Here is a 10,137-nt window from a genome sequence, read left to right on the forward strand (position 1 = left end):
TGGGGGGGGGGGGGGATCCTACTCCCAGAGGGAGTAGGACTCTCCTGGCGCGCCACACTTGGCCGGCCAGCCTCCCCCCCTCTAGTCCTTTATATACGGAGGCAGGGGCACCCCAGAAACACACAAGTTGATCCACGTGATCTATTCCTTAGCAGTGTGCGGTGCCCCCAGCCACCATAGTCCTCAATAATACTGTAGCGGAGTTTAGGCGAAGCCCTGCTGCTGTAGTACATCAAGATCGTCACCACGCCGTCGTGCTGACGGAACTCTTCCCCGACACTTTGCTGGATCGGAGTCCGGGGATCGTCATCGAGCTGAACGTGTGCTCGAACTCAGAGGTGCTGTAGTTTCGGTGCTTGATCGGTTGGATCGTGAAGACGTACGACTACTTCCTCTACGTTGTGTCAACGCTTCCGCAGTCGGTCTGCGTGGGTACGTAGACAGCACTCTCCCCTCTCGTTGCTATGCATCACATGATCTTGCATGTGCGTAGGAAATTTTTGAAATTACTACGAAACCCAACAGTGGCATCCGAGCCTAGGTTATTTATGTTGATGTTATATGCACGAGTAGAACACAAGTGAGTTGTGGGCGATATAAGTCATACTGCTTACCAGCATGTCATACTTTGGTTCGGCGGTATTGTTGGATGAAGCGGCCCGGACCGACATTACGCGTACGCTTACGCGAGACCGGTTCTCCCAACGTGCTTTGCACAAAGGTGGCTAGCGGGTGACAGTTTCTCCAACTTTAGTTGAACCGAGTGTGGCTACGCCCGGTCCTTGCGAAGGTTAAAACAGCACCAACTTGACAAACTATCGTTGTGGTTTTGATGCGTAGGTAAGATTGGTTCTTGCTTAAGCCCGTAGCAGCCACGTAAAACTTGCAACAACAAAGTAGAGGACGTCTAACTTGTTTTTGCAGGGCATGTTGTGATGTGATATGGTCAAGACGTGATGAGATATAAGTTGTTGTATGAGATGATCATGTTTTGTTGAAGTTATCGGCAACTGGCAAAATCCTTATGGTTGTCTCTCTATTGCATAAGATGCAAGCGCCCAATAACTGCTTTACTTTATTGCTATGCGATAGCAATAGTTGCAAGAGCAATTGTTGGCGAGACGACCACATGACGACACATTGATATAGATCAAGATGATGGAGATCATGGTGTCATGCCGGTGACGATAGAGATCATAACAGTACTTTGGAGATGGAAATCAAAGGCGCAAGATGATGATGGCCATATCATGTCACATATTTTGATTGCATATGATGTTTATCTTTTATACATCTTATTTTGCTTAGTTTGACGGTAGCATTTTAAGATGATCTCTCACTAATTATCAAGAAGTGTTCTCCCTGAGTATGCACCATTGCGAAAGTTCTTTGTGCTGAGACACCACGTGATGATCGGGTGTGATAGGCTCTACGTTCAAATACAACGGGTGCAAAACAGTTGCACACGCGGAATACTCAGGTTATACTTGACGAGCCAAGCATATACAGATATGGCCTCGGAACACGGAGACCGAAAGGTCGAGCCTGAATCATATAATAGATATGATCAACATAGCGATGTTCACCAATGAAACTACTCCATCTCACGTGATGATCGGACATGGTTTAGTTGATTTGGATCACGTAATCACTTAGAGGATTAGAGGGATGTCTATCTAAGTGGGAGTTCTTAAGTAATATGATTAATTGAACTTAACTTTATCATGAACTTAGTCCTGGTAGTATTTTGCAAATTATGTTGTAGATCAATAGCTCGCGTTGTTGCTTCCCTGTGTTTATTTTTGATATGTTCCTAGAGAAAATTGTGTTGAAAGATGTTAGTAGCAATGATGCGGATTGGATCCGTGATCTGAGGTTTATCCTCATTGCTGCACAGAAGAATTATGTCCTTGATGCACCGCTAGGTGACGGACCTATTGCAGGAGCAGATGCAGACGTTATGAACGTTTAGCTAGCTCAATATGACGACTACTTGATAGTTTAGTGCACCATGCTTAATGGCTTAGAATCGGGACTTCAAAGACGTTTTGAACGTCATGGAGCATATGAGATGTTCCAGGAGTTGAAGTTAATATTTCAAGAAAATACCCGAGTTGAGAGATATGAAGTCTCCAACAAGTTCTATAGCTAAAAGATGGAGGAGAATCGCTCAACTAGTGAGAATGTGCTCAGATTGTTGGGTACTACAATCGCTTGAATCAAGTGGGAGTTTATCTTCCAGATAAGATAGTGATTGACCAAATTCTCTAGTCACCATCACCAAGTTAGTAGAACTTCGTGATGAACTATAGTATGCAAGGGATGACGAAAACAACTCCCGAGCTTTTCATGATGATGAAATCGATGAAGGTAGAAATCAAGAAAGAGCATCAAGTGTTGATGGTAGATAAGACCACTAGTTTCAATAAAAGGGCAAAGGGAAGAAGGGGAACTTCAAGAAGAACGGCAAGCAAGTTGCTGCTCAAGTGAAGAAGCCCGAGTCTGGTCCTAAGCCTGAGACTAAGTGTTTTTACTACAAAAGGACTGGTCACTGGAAGCGGAACTACCCCAAGTGATTGGCAGATAAGAAGGATGGCAAAGTGAACATAAGTATATTTGATATACATGTTATTAATGTGTACTTTACTAGTGTTTATAGCAACCCCTCAGTATTTGATACTAGTTCAGTTGCTAATATTAGTAACTCGAAACGGGAGTTGCAGAATAAACAGAGACTAGTTAAGGGTGAAGTGACGATGTGTGTTGGAAGTGGTTCCAATATTGATATGATCATCATCGCACACTCCCTATACTTTCGGGATTAGTGTTGAACCTGAATAAGTGTTATTTGGTGTTTGCGTTAAGCATGAATATGATTTGATCATGTTTATTGTAATATGATTATTCATTTAAGTAAGAGAATAAATTGTTGTTCTGTTTACATGAATTAAAACCTTATATGGTTACACACCCAATGAAAATAGTTCGTTGGATCTCGATCGTAGTGATACACATAATCATAATATTGAAACCAAAAGATGCAAAGTTAATAATGATAGTGCAACTTATTTGTGGCACTACCGTTTAGGTCATATTGGTGTAAAGCGCATGAAGAAACTCCATGCTGTTGGGCTTTTGGAATCACTTGATTATGAATCAGTTGATGCTTGTGAGCCATGCCTCATGGGCAAGATGACTAAAACTCTGTTCTTTGGAACAATGGAGCGAGCAACAGATTTGTTGGAAATCATACATACTGATGTATGTGGTCCGATAAATATTGAGGCTCGCGACAGGTATCATTATTTTCTGATCTTCACAGATGATTTGAGCAGATATGAGTATATCTACTTGATGAAACATAAGTCTGAAACATTTGAAAAGTTCAAAGAATTTCAGAGTGAAGTGAAAAATCATCGTAACAAGAAAATAAAGTTTCTACGATCTGATCGTAGAGAAGAGTATTTGAGTTACGAGTTTGGCTTTCAGTTAAAAACAATGTGAAATAGTTTCACTACTCACGCCACCTGGAACACCACAATGTAATGGTGTGTCCGAACGTCATAACCATACTTTATTAGATATGGTGCGATCTATGATGTCTCCTACCGATCTACCACTATCGTTTTGGGGTTATGCATTAAAGACAGCTGCATTCACGTTTAAAAGGGCACCATCTAAGTCCGTTGAGACGACACATTCTGAACTGTGGTTTGGCAAGAAACCAAAGTTGTCGTTTCTTAAAGTTTGGGACTGCGATGCTTATGTGAAAAAGTTTCAACATGATAAGCTCGAACCCAAATCGGAGAAGTAAATCTTCATAGGATATCCAAAGGAGACTATTGGATACACCTTCTATCACAGATCCGAAGGCAAGACTTTTGTTGCTAAATTCGGAAACTTTCTGGAGAAGGAGTTTCTCTCGAAATAAGTGAGTGGGAGGAAAGTAGAACTTGACGAGGTAACTGTACCTTCTCCCTTATTGGAAAGTAGTTCATCACAGAAATCTGTTCCTGTGACTACTACACCAATTATTGAGGAAGCTAATGATGATGATCATGTAACTTCAGATCAAGTTACTACCAAATCTCATAGGTAAACCAGAGTGAGACCCGCACCAGAGTGGTACGGTAATCCTGTTCTGGAAGTCATGCTACTAGATCACGATGAACCTACGAACTATGAAGAAGCAATGGTAAGCCCAGATTCCGCGAAATGGTTTGAGGCCATGAAATCTGAGATATGATCCATGTATGAGAACAAAGTATGGACTTTGATGGATTTGCCCGATGATCGGCAAAGCCATAGAAAATAAATGGATCTTCAAGAGGAAGACGGACGCTGATAGTAGTGTTACTATCTACAAAGCTAGAATTGTCGCAAAAGGTTTTCGACAAAGTTCAAGGTGTTGACTACGATGAGAGTTTCTCACTCGTATCTATGCTTAAGTCTGTCCGAATCATGTTAGCAATTGCCGCATTTTATGAAATCTGGCAAATGGATAAACAAAACTGCATTCCTTAATAGATTTATTAAAGAAGAGTTGTATATGATACAACCAGAAGGTTTTGTCAATCCTAAAGGTGCTAACAACATATGCAAGCTCCAGCGATCCATCTATGGACTGGTGCAAGCATCTCGGAGTTGGAATATACGCTTTGATAAGTTGATCAAAGCATATAAGTTTTATACAGACTTGCGGTGAAGCCTGTATATACAAGAAAGTGAAGTGGGAGCACTACATCATTTCTGATAAGTATATGTGTATGACATATTGTTGATCGGAAATAATGTAGAATTATTATGCAAAGCATAAAGGAGTGTTTGAAAGGAGTTTTCCAAAGAAAGACCTCGGTAAAGCTGCTTACATATTGAGTATCAAGATCTATAGAGATAGATCAAGACGCTTGATAAGTTTTTCAATGAGTACATACCTTGACAAGATTTTGAAGTAGTTCAAAATGGAACAGTCAAAGAAAAAGTTTCTTGCCTGTGTTACAAGGTGTGAAGTTGAGTAAGACTCAAAGCCCGACCACGGCAGAAGATAGAAAGAGAATGAAAGTCATTCCCTATGCCTCAACCATAGGTTTTATAAAGTATGCCATGTTGTGTACCAGATCTATTGTATACCCAACCACTGAGTTTGGCAAGGGAGTACAATAGTGATCTAGGAGTAGATCACTGGACAATGGTCAAAACCTATCCTTAGTGGAATAAGGATATGTTTCTCGATTATGGAAGTGACAAAAGGTTCGTCGTAAAGGGTTACGTCGATGCAAGTTTTGACACTAATCTAGATGAATCTAAGTCTCAATCTAGATACATATTGAAAGTGGGAGCAATTAGCTAGAGTAGCTCCGTGCAGAGCATTGTTGACATAAATATTTGCAAAATACTTACGGATCTGAATATAACAGACCCGGTGACTAAAATTATCTCACAAGCAAAAACATGATCACACCTTAGTACTCTTTGGGTGTTAATCACATAGCGATGTGAACTAGATTACTGACTCTAGTAAACCCTTTGGGTGTTGGTCGCATATCGATGTGGACTATGGGTGTTAATCACATGGTGATGTGAACTATTGCTGTTAAATCACATAGCGATGTGAACTAGATTATTGACTCTAGTGCAAGTGGGAGACTTGAAGGAAATATGCCCTAGAGGCAATAATAAAGTTATTATTTATTTCCTTATAATCATGATAAATGTTTATTATTCATGCTAGAATTGTATTAACCGGAAACATAATACATGTGTGAATACATAGACAAACAAAGTGTCACTAGTATGCCTCTACTTGACTAGCTCGTTAATCAAAGATGGTTATGTTTCCTAACCATGAACAATGAGTTGTTATTTGATTAACGGGATCACATCATTAAGAATGATCTGATTGACATGACCCATTCCATTAGCTTAGCACCCGATCGTTTAGTATGTTGCTATTGCTTTCTTCATGAGCCAAGCTATTTAGGTGAGACTATAGAATACTCAAGCTTAGTTTCTGCGGCCGATTTGAACTTCAGGGCCGGATCATGCTCTGTAGTTGGCTTCTTCAACGAAGTCATGTCCGCCGGATCAACATTGTCTTTATAGTACTTCAACTCCTCGGTGGCACAAACCGACTCTGCATAAGCCGCATCTCCTTCCTCGCATTCCAAAGCGATTTTGCAGCTTCCGTGAACCGTTATTGTCCCCTTGTGACCCGGCATCTTGAGCTGCAAATACACATAACAGGGCCGAGCCATAAACTTGGCGCATGTCGGACGCCCAAACAGGGCATGATATGGACTTTGGATTTTCACCACTTCAAACGTTAATGTCTCCGACCTGGAATCATGATCATCCCCAAAGGCTACTTCAAGAGCTATCTTACCAACGGGATATGCTGATCTGCCAGGCACTACACCGTGGAATACTGTATTGGACGGTTTGAGATTCTTATCTGTAAGTCCCATATGAAGGAAATATGCCCTAGAGGCAATAATAAAGTTATTATTTATTTCCTTATTTCATGATAAATGTTTATTATTCATGCTAGAATTGTATTAACCGGAAACATAATACATGTGTGAATACATAGACAAACAAAGTGTCACTAGTATGCCTCTACTTGACTAGCTCGTTAATCGAAGATGGTTATGTTTCCTAACCATAAACAAAAGAGTTGTTATTTGATTAACGGGATCACGTCATTGGGAGAATGATGTGATTGACATGACCCATTCCATTAGCTTAGCACCCGATCGTTTAGTATGTTGCTATTGCTTTCTTCATGACTTATACATGTTCCTATAACTATGAGATTATGCAACTCCCGTTTACCGGAGGAACACTTTCGGTACTACCAAACGTCACAACGTAACTGGGTGATTATAAAGGAGTACTACAGGTGTCTCCAAAGGTACATGTTGGGTTGGCGTATTTCGAGATTAGGTTTTGTCACTCTGATTGTCGGAGAGGTATCTCTGGGCCCTCTCGGTAATGCACATCACATAAGCCTTGCAAGCATTGCAACTAATGAGTTAGTTGCGGGATGATGTATTACAGAACGAGTAAAGAGACTTTCCGGTAACGAGATTGAACTAGGTATTGGATACCGACGATCGAATCTCGGGCAAGTAACATACCGATGACAAAGGGAACAACGTATGTTGTTATGCGGTCTGACCGATAAAGATCTTCGTAGAATATGTAGGAGCCAATATGGGCATCCAGGTCCCGCTATTGGTTATTGACCGGAAACGTGTCTCGGTCATGTCTACATTGTTCTCGAACCCGTAGGGTCCGCACGCTTAAGGTTACGATGACAGTTATATTATGAGTTTATGCATTTTGATGTACCGAAGGTTGTTCGGAGTCCCGGATGTGATCACGGACATGACGAGGAGTCTCGAAATGGTCGAGACATAAAGATTGATATATTGGAAGCCTATATTTGGACATCGGAAGTGTTCCGGGTGAAATCGGGATTTTACCGGAGTACCGGGAGGTTACCGGAACCCCCCGGGAGCTATATGGGCCTTAGTGGGCTTTAGTGGAAAGGAGAAAGGGGCAGCCCAAGGTGGCTGTGCGCCTCCCCCCTTCCCCTAGTCCTATTAGGACTAGGAGAGGTGGCCGGCCCCCTCTCTCTCTCTTTCCCCCCTCAAGGAGTCCTATTCCAACTAGGATTGGGGGGGGGGGAATCCTACTCCCAGAGGGAGTAGGACTCTCCTGGCGCGCCACACTTGGCCAGCCAGCCTCCCCCCCTCTAGTCCTTTATATACGGAGGCAGGGGCACCCCAGAAACACACAAGTTGATCCACGTGATCTATTCCTTAGCAGTGTGCGGTGCCCCCAGCCACCATAGTCCTCGATAATACTGTAGCGGAGTTTAGGCGAAGCCCTGCTGCTGTAGTACATCAAGATCGTCACCACCCCGTCGTGCTGACGGAACTCTTCCCCGACACTTTGCTGGATCGGAGTCCGGGGATCGTCATCAAGCTGAACGTGTGCTCGAACTCGGAGGTGCCGTAGTTTCGGTGCTTGATCGGTTGGATCGTGAAGACGTACGACTACTTCCTCTACGTTGTGTCAACGCTTCCGCAGTCGGTCTGCTTGGGTACGTAGACAGCACTCTCCCCTCTCGTTTCTATGCATCACATGATCTTGCGTGTGCGTAGGAAATTTTTGAAATTACTACGGAACCCAACACCATACGATGGAAGGTCTCGTAGTATAGGATGTTGATGCTGCTCCCTCCATCCATGAGCACCTTGGTGAACTTATAACCTCCCACCTGAGGCGCCACCACCAGAGCCAACTGACCCGGATTATCGACCTGGAGTGGGTGATCCTCTCTGCTCCATATGATTGGCTGTCCAGACCAACGTAGATAACGGGGTGTGGCCGGTTCAACAGAGTTGACTGCCCGCCTCTGAACCTTCCGGTCTCGCTTGTCCAAGCTAGTGGTAAAGACATGGTACTGCCCATTACTCAACTGCTTTGGGTTGCTTTGGTAACCTGACTGTTCTGCTGTTGGTTGTAAGCACCCTGGTTGTTCTGACTATTTTGACCATTATGTCCGCCCGGATTACCATTAAATCCTGAACCGGAACTTCCTCCACCGTAACCCGGCCCGGACCCTGAGCCACCGCCAGATCCGTGATCATACCGGAAATTATTAGAATTCTTGAACTCCTGCATAATAAAGCAATCCTTCCAAAGGTGGTTTGCTGGCTCCTCCTTCGTCCCATGTCTTGGACAGGGCTGGCTTAGCAGATAGTTCAGGCAGTTTGGGTTGGGGTTGGGCGCTCCACTATGATTTTTCGGCCTACCCTTGCGCCGTTGGCCATTGTCCTGTACGTTGGTATTAGCCACAAAATCCATGTTGCCATCCGCTTTACGCTTGCCTCCTCCGCCATTGCCTACCCAGTGATGCTGCTGACCTTTGGAGCTGCTGTTCTTCTTCCCCTTCCCTGGCTTGTCATCATCAGATTCGGGATCCTTGGTACTATCAGAATCAGCATATTTTACCAAAGCGGCCATGAGGGTCCCCATGTCGGTGCAATGACGCTTCATCCGTCCAATTTCAACTTCAAGGGCCCAAATCGGCAGTTGCCTTCTAGGGTTAATACTGCGGTGTCCGCGTTGATGCGGTATGAGGAGTGCAACACTTGTGAAACCCGGCGTACCCAATGAGTCATTGACTCTCCTTCCTCCTGGACGCATGCAGCTAAGTCCACCATCGACATAGGCTGTTTACAGGTATCTTTGAAATTGTTGATAAACCGGGCTCGTAATTGGGCCCATGAACTGATAGAATTAACGGGCAAGCTTTTTAACCAAGTACAGGCCGTTCCTTCAAGCATCATGGTGAAGTATTTCGCACACGCCGTGTCATCCACATCAAGCATCTCCATGGCCATCTCATAGCTCTCTACCCATGTCTCTGGTGGTTGATCTGCCGTATAATTTGGTACCTTGCGTGGGCCTTTGAAATCCTTGGGCAAACGCACGTTGCGTAAAGCGGGGACGAGGCAAGGCACCCCCAAAGAACTAGAAGTAACACCAGGTTCAATCGAAATGGTTGGACGAACCGGCGTGAGCTGCCGAGCCTGATGCTGTGCGGCTAACTCGGCCTCCCTACGCGCTCGGGCCCGGTTCACCACTTCCTGAGCGTCATCAGCACCACCCGTCGGGTTGTTACCACGGGGTGCTCCATGTCGTTCATTACTCGACACTGCTGGTTCATCCATATGTCTGCTATTGCTCCGGCTTGGACGGGGGGTCGAGTGGATTCGGTCGCGGCTGTACGAGTACGCCTCCTGTTGGGCCAAAGCTGTCCTCAGAAGTTCCTTGACCCGTCGCGTCTCTACTGCTTGCGGCGAGTCACCTTCAACTGGAATGGCCTCCAGTCGTGCAGCAGCGGCAACAAGATTGTCCATTGGGTTGGAGTAGTGACCCGGAGGTGTTAAAGCATCCCGAGGTATAACGGTGTTTTCACAAGGCGGGTCCATCTGACGGGGCTGAACCGGTGCACCGGTCCCAGGGGCTTCTACCCGGTTCCCCTCCAGCGGATTACTGGCTCTTGGTCCTAGAGTGTTGAAAAGGTCTCTGGCCTCGAAAACCGGAGGTAAGCGGGACCAGTGC

The sequence above is a fragment of the Triticum urartu genome, chromosome 5, assembly GCF_003073215.2.
Source record: "Triticum urartu cultivar G1812 chromosome 5, Tu2.1, whole genome shotgun sequence".
Classification (NCBI taxonomy): Eukaryota; Viridiplantae; Streptophyta; class Magnoliopsida; order Poales; family Poaceae; genus Triticum; species Triticum urartu.